The following is a 14,868-nucleotide window of genomic DNA, read 5'->3' as shown; positions in this document are numbered from 1 at the left end:
ATGGGGTATATGGCAATTAGACAAACATTTAATGATACAGAAAAATCCCATATGACATGTGGACTGAGGTCAATCTACGGTCGTCTACAAAATTGTGTTAATGCAACTGACCAATAATATTCTACCATCTCTTTCGTCAGCAACCACCAGGGACGTTTTCTTCTTTTCTTTTAATTGTCAGTTTTCTTCGTCTTTTTCTTGTACAATTAAATCGTTTTAAACGCAGTAAGTCAAGAACATTTGTCAAAACTGAACGCTTACACAAAAATAAGTTTTAAAATGGTTTTAAAATCAATTACTCTAAACGTGTCACCAACCCGACGGTGAAGAGAAGATTTGGACATTTCTACTTAGAATAGTTTTAGACAATTACATAACACCTTAGAAAAGCTTCTGACAGTAATCTATCATAAAACACATTTGAAGCAAAGCTGTTTTTGATAGAACTGCTTTGCAACTAATAGATATAGGAAGATGTGGTGTGAGTAGTCTGTAAATATGTCTTGGTTCAAAATCAATTTAATTATCAGAAGTCACATATTTTAAATGACATGGAGAAAAGCAATCTGTCAAAAATCGTTAAAATAACCACGTTAGATATAACGACTACTATGTCCTGTATATCAGTACACAATATTTTAGTGATATAAAGATACCTCAGTTTTCCTATCTAATGAATTTGATGACTGCGAATACTCTCAGATCGGTACTTAGTATCTGTTTGTTATGGGGTTGTATAAGTACCCTGCCACGACCACTCTTTGTTTTTGTTAGATGTATTTTTGCTTTGTGTTCTTCTGATGAGTTATGTATGCAACGGATTTTCATATTTGTTTCCTAATACGTTGTACTGTTACATCTCTATCCCAGATAAGTGGAGGTTTGGTGCCTAAAAACTATTTTGTAACATAATACGGCATTTTTCCTTTGAAGTTTTTACGTGATAATCTGCTTAATAGTTTGGTTTTTGAAAAACCATGGTTTAATTTAAAGATTGATATGTTTTCCATTAAAAAGAATCATGACGTACTTTGTCCTTGCAACTTCTTGTAGATAGACGGAGCTTGGACTGTGATATTTTTTTTTATGTTAAACCATGATTTAAACTCCCCCTCTTTGTTTTGTTTATACCTGAGCCAGAATATTTCTATCTAATAAATGCAATTTAATTTGATTGCAATACAATTTATTATTTTTTAAGATTTTTTTTATGGCAAATCAGAGCCGGAACAATTTGTTCTAAAAATTCACAGGACCCAAAAAAAATCAAATGGTATGTGCCTTAGTGGAACCCGAGTCGCTCAAATTCAGAATAATAACCTCGTGTCATATCTGATGTGCCGTATTCCCAACTGGAACGATTTTCTCGTGCAGCGGGCTAAAACAACACTCCCACTGTGTTTTTATTGGACAAAACATCACCAGGCCACTTTTAAATGATGTTACAAAACATATACACTACGCTTTACTCATTAACACATTTAAACGAGCTCATCCTGCGGATTCGTCTTTTAAATATGTTAACTCGTAAATAGCGTGGTATATATAATACTTAACCCCGCCACATTCTATATGTAAGCCCGTCTCAAGTCAGGAGCATGAAATTCTCTAATAGTCGTATGTTGCTGTGAATTGCATGTTTTATTTGTTGTTTATTACATCTCCTTATCTTTATACTGAAATCAAAGACACTACGAACGCTAAAGAACTATCAACATCATTTTGTTCACAACATTTAATAAATTATACTTGTATAAGGTTTCCTTACACGAACTTTCCATTATTGTGTAGATACATATGCATGTGCGAGACATAACCTACAAAAAAACTAACAAAAATGAAAATCATCGTCGCCATTGTGCATGTTGTGAAGTCGTGGATTGTGACCGTTTCTTTCTTAGATATTCTAAATGGGATGAATACTAAAAATACAGAACTCCGAGGAAAATTAAAAACGGAAAGTCAGTAATCAAAATGCTAAATCAAAAGCTCAAACACATCAATTGAACTTCTATAATCGCAATTAAACTTTAATTTCATTTTTATTTAAAATAAATTTAGAACGCAAAAAAAACCTACTATACATGATATCATAATCGCACGACTAATATGTACCGATTATCAGGTTATCTGCATGTTGATATCGTAAAATATCAGCTGCGAGACATAATATGAAGCTTTTTGTCGAGTGAGCGTGCCGAACGAGATCAAAAAAGCCTTCATATTATGTCAAGCAGCTGATATTTTACAATATAAATATGCAGATAATCTGATAATCGATTTATCGGGCTATATTCGCGTGTTTCAGAAGTGTTTTCTTTGTTTCACCAGCACACAAAAGATGACTTGATAAGTTCGGGTCAAAGTTATTAACGTCGGTTCAAACATTATGACGTCGCTGATATGTCCGGGTCAAAGTTATTAAGGCCGCGTCAACGTATTTGACTTCACAAAGACATGATACGGAATAATATTAAGAGCTGAACAGAGTGATATAGACAGTGGGACGACCGATAAAAATTTAAACACATCGAACCAGATCACACTTGTTTTGGAGTTCCAATGGGTTGTTTGCTTAGTTTATCTTTTTCTACACAAATGATATTAGTAGTTAAATTTAGTGCGTCTGTACCTAACTTAAGCATTTTCAACATTATCATTAGAAGCTTTGGTTGAGTATTTTACTGCTGTGACAAACCATTCGATTCCATATGCATACGCTATTGGAATGTTGTTACATAGAAATAGAAAATTCATAATTGGAAAGCTAAAATCATCTCTTTTGTCATTAAGTTTATAGTTCTCGATGCAAATCTCAATATAAAGCTTATATAATTTGATTTGACTGTGGTATGATTCTTTATTTCAGGTTGTTGCGCCAGTTAATTCAGTGAAACAACCTTCATCCTAATTATCTTTCTGTAAACAATTAGTTTAATGGAATATTCCGTAATATCTGCTTCTCGTGTAATACACTTTTTTTTTATATTTTCGTTGTATTTCTATCATGAAACTAAACGAGGTTTCCTCGCTTTTAAATCTTCTGTCATGTTTTGAAAGATGTATAGTGATTGACATATGGTTTTAGTATATTATCTTGACAAATATTCTTTTTCGCACTTTTGTTTCTATTAAATCTTTAAGGATAATCACTTTGCTTATAAAATATGGAGCTGTCAAAATGTTATTTTTTCTACATTTAATTTACATTAAAGTTCAATACATTTAATGCGATTTGAATTACAGCTTAATTTGTCACTCAGGGCACACCCTATTTTTACTGTCATTAAGATAAACTTTGAAATAACCAATCTGGACCAAATGATCATTCTCTTCATTAAAATTTAAACCGGACTTCGGCTCAATAGGATCTCATAGTAAGCAGCTTGCGTCAGTTAAAAAAAGTCAGCTATGGTTTAAGGATGTTTAATGTCAATCCACTAAGTAGAGACCCTAACAAAAACCCCGTAAACCCATCAGAATGAAAATGTCAAGCTGTGGTGTAAGAATGTATCATGTCATCAACTAAGTATAAAGTTTCCGTATACACATATTAGTCTGTGATTAGAATATAGGCTCAATATATTACTTAATGTTTGCAACTTACCTACAAGCCGGAAATTGTCTATCCCGATATTCAATCATCCTTAATTGCATTTATCGACTCTTCTTCAAATATGATGATCCAGTTTCTATGTTAGGGAATGCCTGCTCGAAAGGCACCGTATTTTGTTTAGCTCGATCACACAGCGACAAAATTACTTTATTACAAAAAAAGACAGTATGTGTATTTGTTATAATATATCTTTTTTGTAATAAAGTAATTTTGTCGCTGTGTGATCGAGCTAAACAAAATATTCATCGGGTCATCATATAAGATTCCTGTCACGAGCAGCCATTTATCACCCGCCTAATTGTATACATAAACTGTTCCACTTAAAATTACAGTGTCAGTAGTTTACTTTCAGTCTCAGTCACGGGGTTTTTAGCACAATAGTTCATTGTTCTACTTAAAAAAAAAGTCATTATAAAAAAAAACTTTTGAAAGTACAAATCTTTTTTAATATACACGAGTAGCTACTTACAAGTTATAGTATTTACTTATTTAGAGGTTATAAGAAGTTCTTCTAAGACTGACAATAGTTATTATGTTTGTTTGATGAGGGCTAAAAGAAGTTTAACAGTCAATTACAAATCCTTCGTCCACCTCCCTATGGTAAGCAGGGGTTACATATTCTATCAAACGAACGAAAGATGTACTTTTTCATGATTCTTATTTTTTCTCTCTTTCTCAAATGTCATATGCTTATTTTTATTTTCGATGGAATGTCCTAAAAAATCGACTCTCAAATGTCCTATACTCTTGCGCTCAAACGTCATTTTTTTTATCTCTCAAATGTCCATTGCCGACCACATGTAAGTCTTTTACTAGTAAGCTAACTTAAATTTCTCGCGCTTTGATCAGTGTTTTAGTCACATCCATAAAAAACTGACTTTTCAAAATTTCAATCAAACCTCTAAAAGTTTGGAAAGCCGATATTCTGTAAATGTTTAGATGTAACGATAGTTGCTATTGTTTAAGTTGTCACAAACCGCACTGGGGTAAAGCTGATGACCGTAACTGCATTCACGGTCATCCCAAGATGTCGGATGAAAAATTAGGTCAGTTTCTGTATTGTCTGTTAAAGTGTTTCTATATCAATTTCTTTACAAATCATACATTGAAACGATGTAAATTTATAAAAGAATCATTCGGAAATCACTAATTACTTCTGAGAAATGTGCATGAAACGGGAAATTCGATTTGAAAAAATCGCCAAGATGACCGTAAATCACAATCGAGATGACCGTAACAGAATCAGCGATTCATAACAAGGCTGACCGTAACTGCTTTTAAGATGACCGTAATTTGTAAATGATGACCGTAACTTTTAAAGGATGACCCTCAATTCTAAGAAATATCCGTATTTATATAACTATCTTTTTGTATCAAATGATTAATCGTGTTAGTATACACATATTAATATGAAAGTTTTATCCTATAGGTAGAAGAAAATAAGGCGTGCTTCAAATGCAAAGATTACCATATGTATCTTTTTTACAGTAGAGGGTTCAATTTTTAAAATGAATTTGCCAAAAAGACATGCGGTGCACAGCCTTCAACTGCTCGACAAAAGATTTTTGTTTGTTTCTGGGATTCCTTTTAATGACATATAATAAATACACATTTTTAAAAATGCCAAAAAATTGCATGTACACCCATTGATATTATATCGTCTTTCATTTTGTCATGCAAATAAAATAACAAAAATATTTTGAAAATATCATTCGAATAAACTAGTGAAGGTGAACTCCAGCAAAGTAGATCCTTAAAAATAGTATTGTACGAAAAGCGTATCACAAGGCGGAACGTTGTCAATTTGTATATATACAGAAATGTTATTCATACAGTCAGGATTCTACTTCTTCAAAATTATCTCCCCATTACGCCAGTTCATGCTCACAGTCGTAGAAATGGAAGTCATTGTAGGGATGACGCTCTGCCAATTTTGCTCTTGAAAACTGATAAATGTATCCACATAGCACCATTACGATCGATCGTTATATGTCAGTTATATTTTAAAATACAAATGTATCTACTAGCTAATGAGCATTAGTTAATGATCTTGTCTGCATTGATTCAACTTAAAAATATTGTCTGTTTGGATGTCAGATGGAATTTTTGAAAATTCTTAAGCATTTAAAAAAATTCTAATTAAATATTTCGTGGAAGGACAGACTAAACATTTTCAGTGGTTGAAGATTATAAACCCTAGTTATCACACACACATTTTCATCATCCAAATTAAAAGACTGTCGTCAAGTACTTTTAGAAAAAATAGCTATTCGAACACACCTACTCTGTTTTTGTGATTCATTAGATAGGTATCTCAATTGACCCATATATTTCATCTTTTCGTACTGTCATTTTTTTACGTTATAAAGTCAACCTGTAGCTTTGATATATAATAATGATAGAATCTGAAGCAAGATGCTATATAAAATACTCACAACAAACATGCCCTAACATAAAAAGGCGCACTCGATTTTTCTCTTTTCTATACAATCGTTACCTGTTTTGGGGAATTTTTTCTTGATTCACATAATGGAAGGGCAGACACGAAAATTTCTGAACTAAAAGATTGATATGTTCTCCGTCCGTGATAAAACAAAATCGGAGGTTATGCATTTTCTACATCCAACTTATAGATACTATATATAAAAAAGAAGATGTGGTATTATTGCCAATGAGACAGCTATCCAGAAAAGACCAAAATGACACAAACATTAACAACTATAGGTAACCGTAAGGCCTTCAACAATGAGCAAAGCCCATACCGCATAGTCAGATATAAAAGGCCCCGATAAGAACCATGTCGTCGACTTGATATCTTATTGTTTTGTATTACTATGTAATAGATACATTGAAAACTTATGCAAATGGTTTTATTTGTTTCTATTAACTTTTTAAAATTTTGTTACTATATCAAACATTACAGTTAACTTTTATCGCTTTCTCGATAAACACAGAGCTTCGATTCTTTTGTTCTATTTCAAAAGTGTTTCCGCCTGCATATATCAAGACAAATTAAGATTTTAATCTGCTTCCTCTGGACCCATACACATGGGCTCGATTACCAAATATTCGTATGTATTATTAATGTTTTTAATGCTCCATTTATTGGCATTATGTTTTTCTGGTCTGTGCGTACGTTCGTCCGTTCGTCTGTTTGTTTGTCCGTTTGTCCAGCTTCAAGTTAAATAAAATTGCAACTTAGTACACATTTTCCCTATGGAATGATCTTTTTAATTCTAATGCCAAATTACAGTTTTATCCCATTTTCATAGTCCAGTCCACTAAACATAGAAAATGATAGTGTAGATGAGGCATTCGTGTACTAGGGACACATTCATGTTTCTTCAAATTTTCGTCGTATCGCTGTAAATTTGTGTTAAAATTTTAACGTCGATATCAATAAATATTTCATTGTTAACGAGAAATATGCAATTTACTATCATTGTTATAAATCCTAAATATGGCCAATTATATTATAGTTTAAAAAAAGAAATTTATGAAACATATTTATATCCGCTAACCGAGCCCCTATTGAGATCGACAAACTCAACAAAAAAGCTTTGAATACAATACGGATATTTCTTAGAATTGATGGTCATCCTATAAAAGTTACGGTCGTCCTATATAAATTACAGTCAGTCTTTACAAATTACGGTCATCCTTTACAAGTTACGGTCATCTTTTTACCAATCACGGTCATCCTTGTTTTATGTTACGGTCATCTTGAAAATATTTTGATTATGATTTACGGTCATCTTAACGATTTTTTCAAATCGAATTTCCCGTTTCATGGACATTTCTCGGAAGTAATTAGTGATTTTCGAGTGATTCTTTTATAAATTTACATCGTTTCAATGTATGATTTGTAAAGAAAATGATATAGAAACACTTTAACAGACAATACAGAAACTGACCTAATTTTTCATCCGACATCTTGGGATGACCGTGAATGCAGTTATGGTCATCAGCTTTACCCCAGTGAAACCGAATCGAACTGTAAGGTTAAAATATGTAACAATTATACGCAGTTCATGCTGTTGTTATCGAAGTATTTCCATGTAGCGGCATGCCAAGAAAAGATTATTCTTATAAAACTGTTTTTAAAGATGATCCAGTTTGATATGAAAATAAAATGCGATAGTTAAATGCTTTTACCAGATCTAAAAATATTTATCGTACAGTTATTTTAGAATGTTATTAGTCGCTCCAGTTTTTTTGTCTCGACTGTGAGATCTAGATTAGCTGTTTCAAGGGAAAGAGAAAAGGTGAAACAGACCAATGATATTTACTTTGTTCGTTATATTAGACTTGTACTGTCCCTTGCCGCATACAAGAAATACACGAATTAGTCTAAGATTAATACAGAAAAACTAAGGATAGAGAAACTATATATTTGTTTAATGCAACGAACTTAGATAACCGCATCTTATGACTGGTAATTTTGAATTAAAAAAATATCAATGATGATTTTAATTCATAATACAATGGTAACTTTTACCCATGAAGATATACTAGTAGTCATTTAGTATGCAACTTCATTTTAAAAAAGGAGAGTAAATAAGTGCGGTCACATCACTAATAAGTCAAAGCCTCTTGATGAAAGATCACACTTTACTCAACTTAACGAGCAAAAGCTGCTCAAGCATTTGGAGTACACCAGTTTGAATCTTGTTTTATGGTGAGATTCGTTTTCTTTAGATTATGTGAAGCGTCTTTTCGAATGTTCGTATAATTTTTCCGATGATGATACTTTTTTTTCGACTTATGTGCCTTGTATAAATACTAAATATTGTAATTGGGCAGTGCGCTTTGGATCTCGATTAAAAAAAAAATGTTAATGTAAAACAGGTGCCACCATGTACACCATTCAGTCTTGTTGCAGAATAAACATCCTTGTCGTATTGACAAAAACCTTAATATAACTCACACCTACAATGTATTTTCAATTCTTTTACGCTTACAAACCTTGATTTGCGGCGAACATGTGCTTTTGTAACTGTCTGGTTTAAACATTATAATCATTAACTAAAATCATCAAGTTTCAATCAATGAAAACCATCTTATCTTTGATATAATTGAAGTACACAATCATCATGCTTTCATTATAATAGTTTAAGTTAATAGGAATAATGAGGATATTTTTCGAATCTAATGAAAACTATCTACTTAATATGATATGCTTTCAGATTTTGTATGCAAACGCTTTGGATGAATTTAATTTAGTATAAAACAAATAATACCGATGTCAGTGAATGCACTCTTCTGTTTAGAACTATCTACTAGTACTTCATTTTGTCGATAATTCGACATGTGTTAAATTTCTATCACATTAAACAAGAGATTTCGATACGTATAAAAATCATTACGTGTTTAACGTACATTTTTTTTTATCTGTCGTCGCAATCAGGGTATTAGTCAACTAGTTGTCAATTGAAAATGCATAAACAGCATCTCTTATAACCTTCGTATACCCTTTCTCTACACCAAATGTGCATTTCGATTATAAGGGACAAAATATTGGAAAATCTTATTAAAACAATGAAGAGTTTATGAACACAAACGAACTAAAAGGGCAGAAAAAGGCGGAATGATCGCATGTTCCTACTGTTCTAGAGTAATCTATAGTATTACTCCTGGTGAGTAAAAACGCGACGACGAAAATTCGCATTCGACGATGTCATAATCGAGGAATAGAGTATGAGATTGTGGTTCCGACAGGTGGAGCATATTCATGGTCAACTGTGACATTGTTTTCCATAACGGTAGACCAAACTATGATGGCGTCCACAAAACTGACATTCTGACGAAAAGTAGTAATTTGTAAATCAATTTCATTTGGTTGTAAATACATGTGCGTAGTTACAATTCTTTAAAAGACATAAAGAAAAACCAAAACATTAACAAGTGCTTGTTTAAAGTCAGGAAACTTAGCAGTTGCTGTCCTTAGTTACATCCAAGACTTAATGATTTGTTTTTTTAAGGAATCGTTTTTAGCGTGTATGTTTGTACATGTACCTTCGAATATAAGTTTTCATAACGCCATTATATTTTGGTCAATCTTTCAGAATATCAGTGTCACAGCGGACCACGAATATATCTCCCTCATCGTTTACACAATCCCGTACTCTTTCCCTTGATTATGATATCCCCGAATACGAATCATCGTCGTGGTTTTATTTGATATGGTCAATACTACGGATAAATGCAGTAGAGGAGGAACTGACTTCTTTACTTGACATGAGTACACCGGTTTTTGGTTGGGTTCGTATTGTGTAATCGTTAGTTTTATTTGTAGATTATGAAGAAATACATGTCTTTTAATCTTTTGGACTACTTGTATGTTGATGTTTCGTTTTTTTTCTACGTTTTTGTTTGTTACACTTCAATCTCATATTAAGGGCATTCGGTAAAAATCAAATTTAAAGGCGTTATGATTGACACATTTTGCCTCTATGAAATACCTCGATGTAATGAATAATAGACGTACTTCTGCGCGGTCGATGAAGTGATCATCCTTCTTGAAGACATTTTGTTTTCAAAGCAAAAAATGTCTATAACTTTTTTTTTGGGGGGAAGGTAAAATGATCGTAGGTTTGTTTTTATCGACGCTTATGTACACATACATTTTGTACTATACAAAAAAAAGTAGTCACTTGACATTTCTGTTAAAACAACGACTGAACCTGTTAATTTTTTGTTGATGGACTGTTGAACTAGTTTGAATACTTAGCCTTCTTTTTAATCTTGATCAGTAGAATTGGAGCGTTGGAAAAAGTATAAAAAAATGAAGTTAACTCTATAGTATCTGTATAAAAGACTACAACAACATTATTAATTATATCTTTAATATCAAAGAATGTTTGCGGTTTCTGAAATTGAGCCAAGCGTACCTGCTGATATAGAAATCATGTCTGTCGATTTTTTTAATCATTATACTGAAGTAACTATAAGATTAAAACACTGACGTCAGGCATAAGGTGGGATATATAATACATGTAACAGCTTTCTTAAAGAAATCTCAAAACTATCAATCTCTACAACTCGGTTTTTGCAATTCGGTTTTTGTTGACAGTTGGTGATATTTTTTTTATTTTATACCGTACTACTGTAACTGTACAAATTGGAGCCGTCATGAAACGTTTGAAAATAATTAAAGTTTACTTTTGATATAAGCGTATGGTATGTTATTCGAATATATGTAAGTCTTTTTTTTTTATCAGCAACTTGATATATGTTTCACCTAGTGGTATATTTGTATATATAAAAAAAGAAGATGTGGTATGATTGCCAATGAGACAACTCTCCACAATAGACCTAAATGACACAGAAATTAACAACTATAGGTCACGGAACGGCCTTCAACAATGAGCAAAGCAACCGTTACGCGAATGGTGTATGATTAAGTAAATGTACATATTAATATTTCCCCTTAAATTGCTTTTTGGATGAGACAGAAAAAAAAATTATAAAGCACTTTTATGATTCATTCAAAACATTTCGTGAAATTACGGAAACAAACTAGAATATTAATCCTGTTCATATTTGTTATCAATTTTTGAAAATATGTATAAAACATAATTGCGATGATTTAAACTTTAAATTTATCTCTTTTTTCAATCCTAAGTTTCTTCCGTCCGACACAAAATATAGGATAGTCCGGATAGTTAAATCTCATCGTAAGTAGAATTATGTAGGTGTGGGAAGCATTTAGGATCTCTTCTAGCTGTTTTAATATTTGTTTCCGTTACCAATGTTATCTATTTATTCTGCTGATTCATAAACCCATCTAACATATGCAGGAAATATTTCGTAATAAATGTAATACTTGAAATAGGATAAATATAAATAAGGAGTGTGTCCATATGACCCAGATGATGTTCCCACTTGCATTTAACGCTATAAAGGGACATAACTCAAGAACTGTAGAAGTGAAGCTACCCATATTTGTACTTGATCTAAATTTTGTTAAAATCAGCATAATGATTGTTTATAGGTATCATAACATTTGCTTGAGGCAATTTAAGTTAGAGAACAGAAACGGAAAATTCAGCAATTTTTAACCGACATTTTTGTCGGTTATTGATTTAGGGATGTACGGCGGGCGGCCGGGCGGTCGGTCCGGCGGGCATCAACCAAATGTTGTCCGTGCATTTACTTATGAACCGTTCAACCAAAGGTTTTAAAATTTTAATATGTTGTTACTGACAACAAAATGAAGGTCAAGTTCAATAATGAAGATTTTGACTTTTACCGTTCAGGAGTTATCATGGTTCTTGGAAGATTGAAAAATGGCGTTTCCATTCATGTTGTTGCATTTACTCATGAACCATTCAATCTAAGCATTTCAAATTTTGATATGTTGATACTGATGACAAAATTGAGGTCAAATTTGATATTGACAACTTTCACTTTCACTGTTCATCAGACGAAACGCGTGTCTGGCGTACTAAATTATAATCCTGGTACCTTTGATAACTATTTACACCACTGGGTCGATGCCACTGCTGGTGGACGTTTCGTCCCCGAGGGTATCACCAGCCCAGTAGTCAACACTTCGGTGTTGACATAAATATCAATAATGTGGTCATTTTTTTTTAAATTTCCTGTTAACAAAAATTTAAATTTTTCGAAAAACTAAGGATTTTCTTATTCCAGGCATAGATTTAGCCGTTTTTGGTACAATGTTTTTGAATTTTGGATCCTCAATGCTCTTCAACTTTGTAATTGTTTGGCTTAATAAATATTTTGATATGAGCGTCACTGATGAGTCTTATGTAGACGAAACGCGCGTCTGGCGTACCAAATTATAATCCTGGTACCTTTGATAGCTATTTACACCACTGGGTCGATGCCACTGCTGGTGGACGTTTCGTCCCCGAGGGTATCACCAGCCCAGTAGTCAACACTTCGGTGTTGACATGAATATCAATAATGTGGTCATCTTTTATTAATAAATTTCCTGTTAACAAAAATTTAAATTTTTCGAAAAACTAAGGATTTTCTTATTCCAGGCATAGATTTAGCCGTTTTTGGTACAATGTTTTTGAATTTTGGATCCTCAATGCTCTTCAACTTTGTAATTGTTTGGCTTAATAAATATTTTGATATGAGCGTCACTGATGAGTCTTATGTAGACGAAACGCGCGTCTGGCGTACTAAATTATAATCCTGGTACCTTTGATAACTAATCATTATGGTTCTTGTGATATTGGCAGGACACAAATAAATATTAATAAATCCGGTTTGCTGTCGTTGTGACAGCCTCTTGTTCCACTTGTATCAGGACATAACTGTAAAAAAAGTAAAAGTGACACCAACCAATTTCAAACTTGATCTGTATAATGTGGTAATAAGCATTGTGTATAAGTTTCATAATATTTGGTTGAGGCAAACTAATGTTAGAGAACGGAAACCAAAATTCACAAATTGTTATGTTAAGAACAGTATAAGTGACGCAATCCCAATTCGAACTTGATCTGTATTATGTAGTAATAAATATTGTGTACAAGTTTCATAACAATTAGTTAGAGAACGGAAACCAAAAACTCAGCAATTTTGATGTTTATAAAGGGGCATTACCCAAAATCAGTATAAGTGACTCCTACAAATTTCAAACTTGATCTTTTCTATTTGGTAAAGAGCATTTTGTAAAAGTTTCATAACATTTGGTTGACAGAAACTTAAGTTAGAGAACGGAAACCAAAAGTTCACCAAATTTATGTTTAGTAGGGGCATAACTCAAGAACAGTATCAGTGATGCAACCCAATTTCGAACTTGATATGTATTAAGTGGTAATTAGCATTTTGTATTAGTTTAATAACATTTGGTAGAGGCAAACTTAAGTAAGAGAACGGAAACCACATTTTGGACGTACGAACGTAAGTACAGACTGGCAAGGGTAAAACTTTATGCCACCTCCGCTGCCACAATACTCATGGATCTTACACGACAAAGATATGAGATGTGGTATGAGTACCAATGAAAAAACTCTTCATCCAAATCACAATTTGTAAAATTTAATCATGATAGGTCAAAGTACGACCTTCAACACAGAGACTTGGCTTACACTGAACAGTATATTTTGACTATTCTCTTTATTTCTCTTTCGGTCTTACTCACTTTATCCTTTGTTTTATTGTTTTTGATCTGTGCGTTCCTGGTGATGGCCAATGCAGACGGAACCTCGAACGTTTCAACTGTAATTGAGCCGTAGTAAATAGAGGAAATATCTAGTACGAGCATGCATGCTGTTGTACTCTTCTTTTATTTGTTGATGAAAAGTATACTCAAGCAAAACGCAAAACGCAAACGTTCACAAACACTCATACAAAATAAAAACTATATTTGCTGGTGACGACTTTCAGCTGCATGGTTTAACGATGATCTGTACGTGATATGAATGGGATATCTGCAACTGAACAGTAATGATGTAATCACATGTCAGGTTATGGAAATTGTGTCAGATGTTCGCAATCTTTGGGTTTTTTCGTACTATACATGATAAAATATTTTGCCCCATACAACCCTTTTTCTTTTCATATAAGATTAAAACACCTCACAAAAGTCCTTTGCCAAAATTTTAGTAGTACATCATTAAGTAAGCAACAACCAATCAAGCATTCAATTATTCCCAATATATTTTCTTTAAGAGTATCTGATGGATTTCACTTTCTTAAATTGGGTAAGACACGTTTACATTTCGGTGTATACATGTTTTCGTATTATACTCGAAAGCTTGTGTAATATAGTTGTTACACCATTTAGTTAGTCAATGTCCGTAGCATCACGTTCTCATTATGATATATGTTTTGAACAGAAATAAAAGCACTATTTTAAGGTTATGATTGTTAAAAAGTAGACCATACTATTTTTATTATTTTATGCAACATTTCGAAATAAAATTAACAACATTTCGGAAAGGAGTTAGGGTACGATTTGGTCCCAAATTGGTTCTCTAAAATAACGTGTATTCAAAACTACTATAATTCAAAATTTAATGCTGAATATATGGACACTAATAAAATATAGCGGTATAGTAGTTATGCAGCCATGAAATGGCAATTTAGTTCATTAAAACAGAGAATTCATGTAAAATCTTAATTACATGTATGTTACTAGCACATGTCGGACACAACCATCGACTCAACAGATATTAAAGCATGACGTGTTTTTGTGTTTTTGTGTTATTTTTTCATGAAAAGGGGGGTGTTCTACACATCACCTTATTTTGTATTGAGAAAAAAGAGAGACC

Source organism: Mytilus edulis, chromosome 10 (assembly GCF_963676685.1).
Source record: "Mytilus edulis chromosome 10, xbMytEdul2.2, whole genome shotgun sequence".
Classification (NCBI taxonomy): domain Eukaryota; kingdom Metazoa; phylum Mollusca; class Bivalvia; order Mytilida; family Mytilidae; genus Mytilus; species Mytilus edulis.
This window is presented reverse-complemented; position numbering follows the sequence as displayed.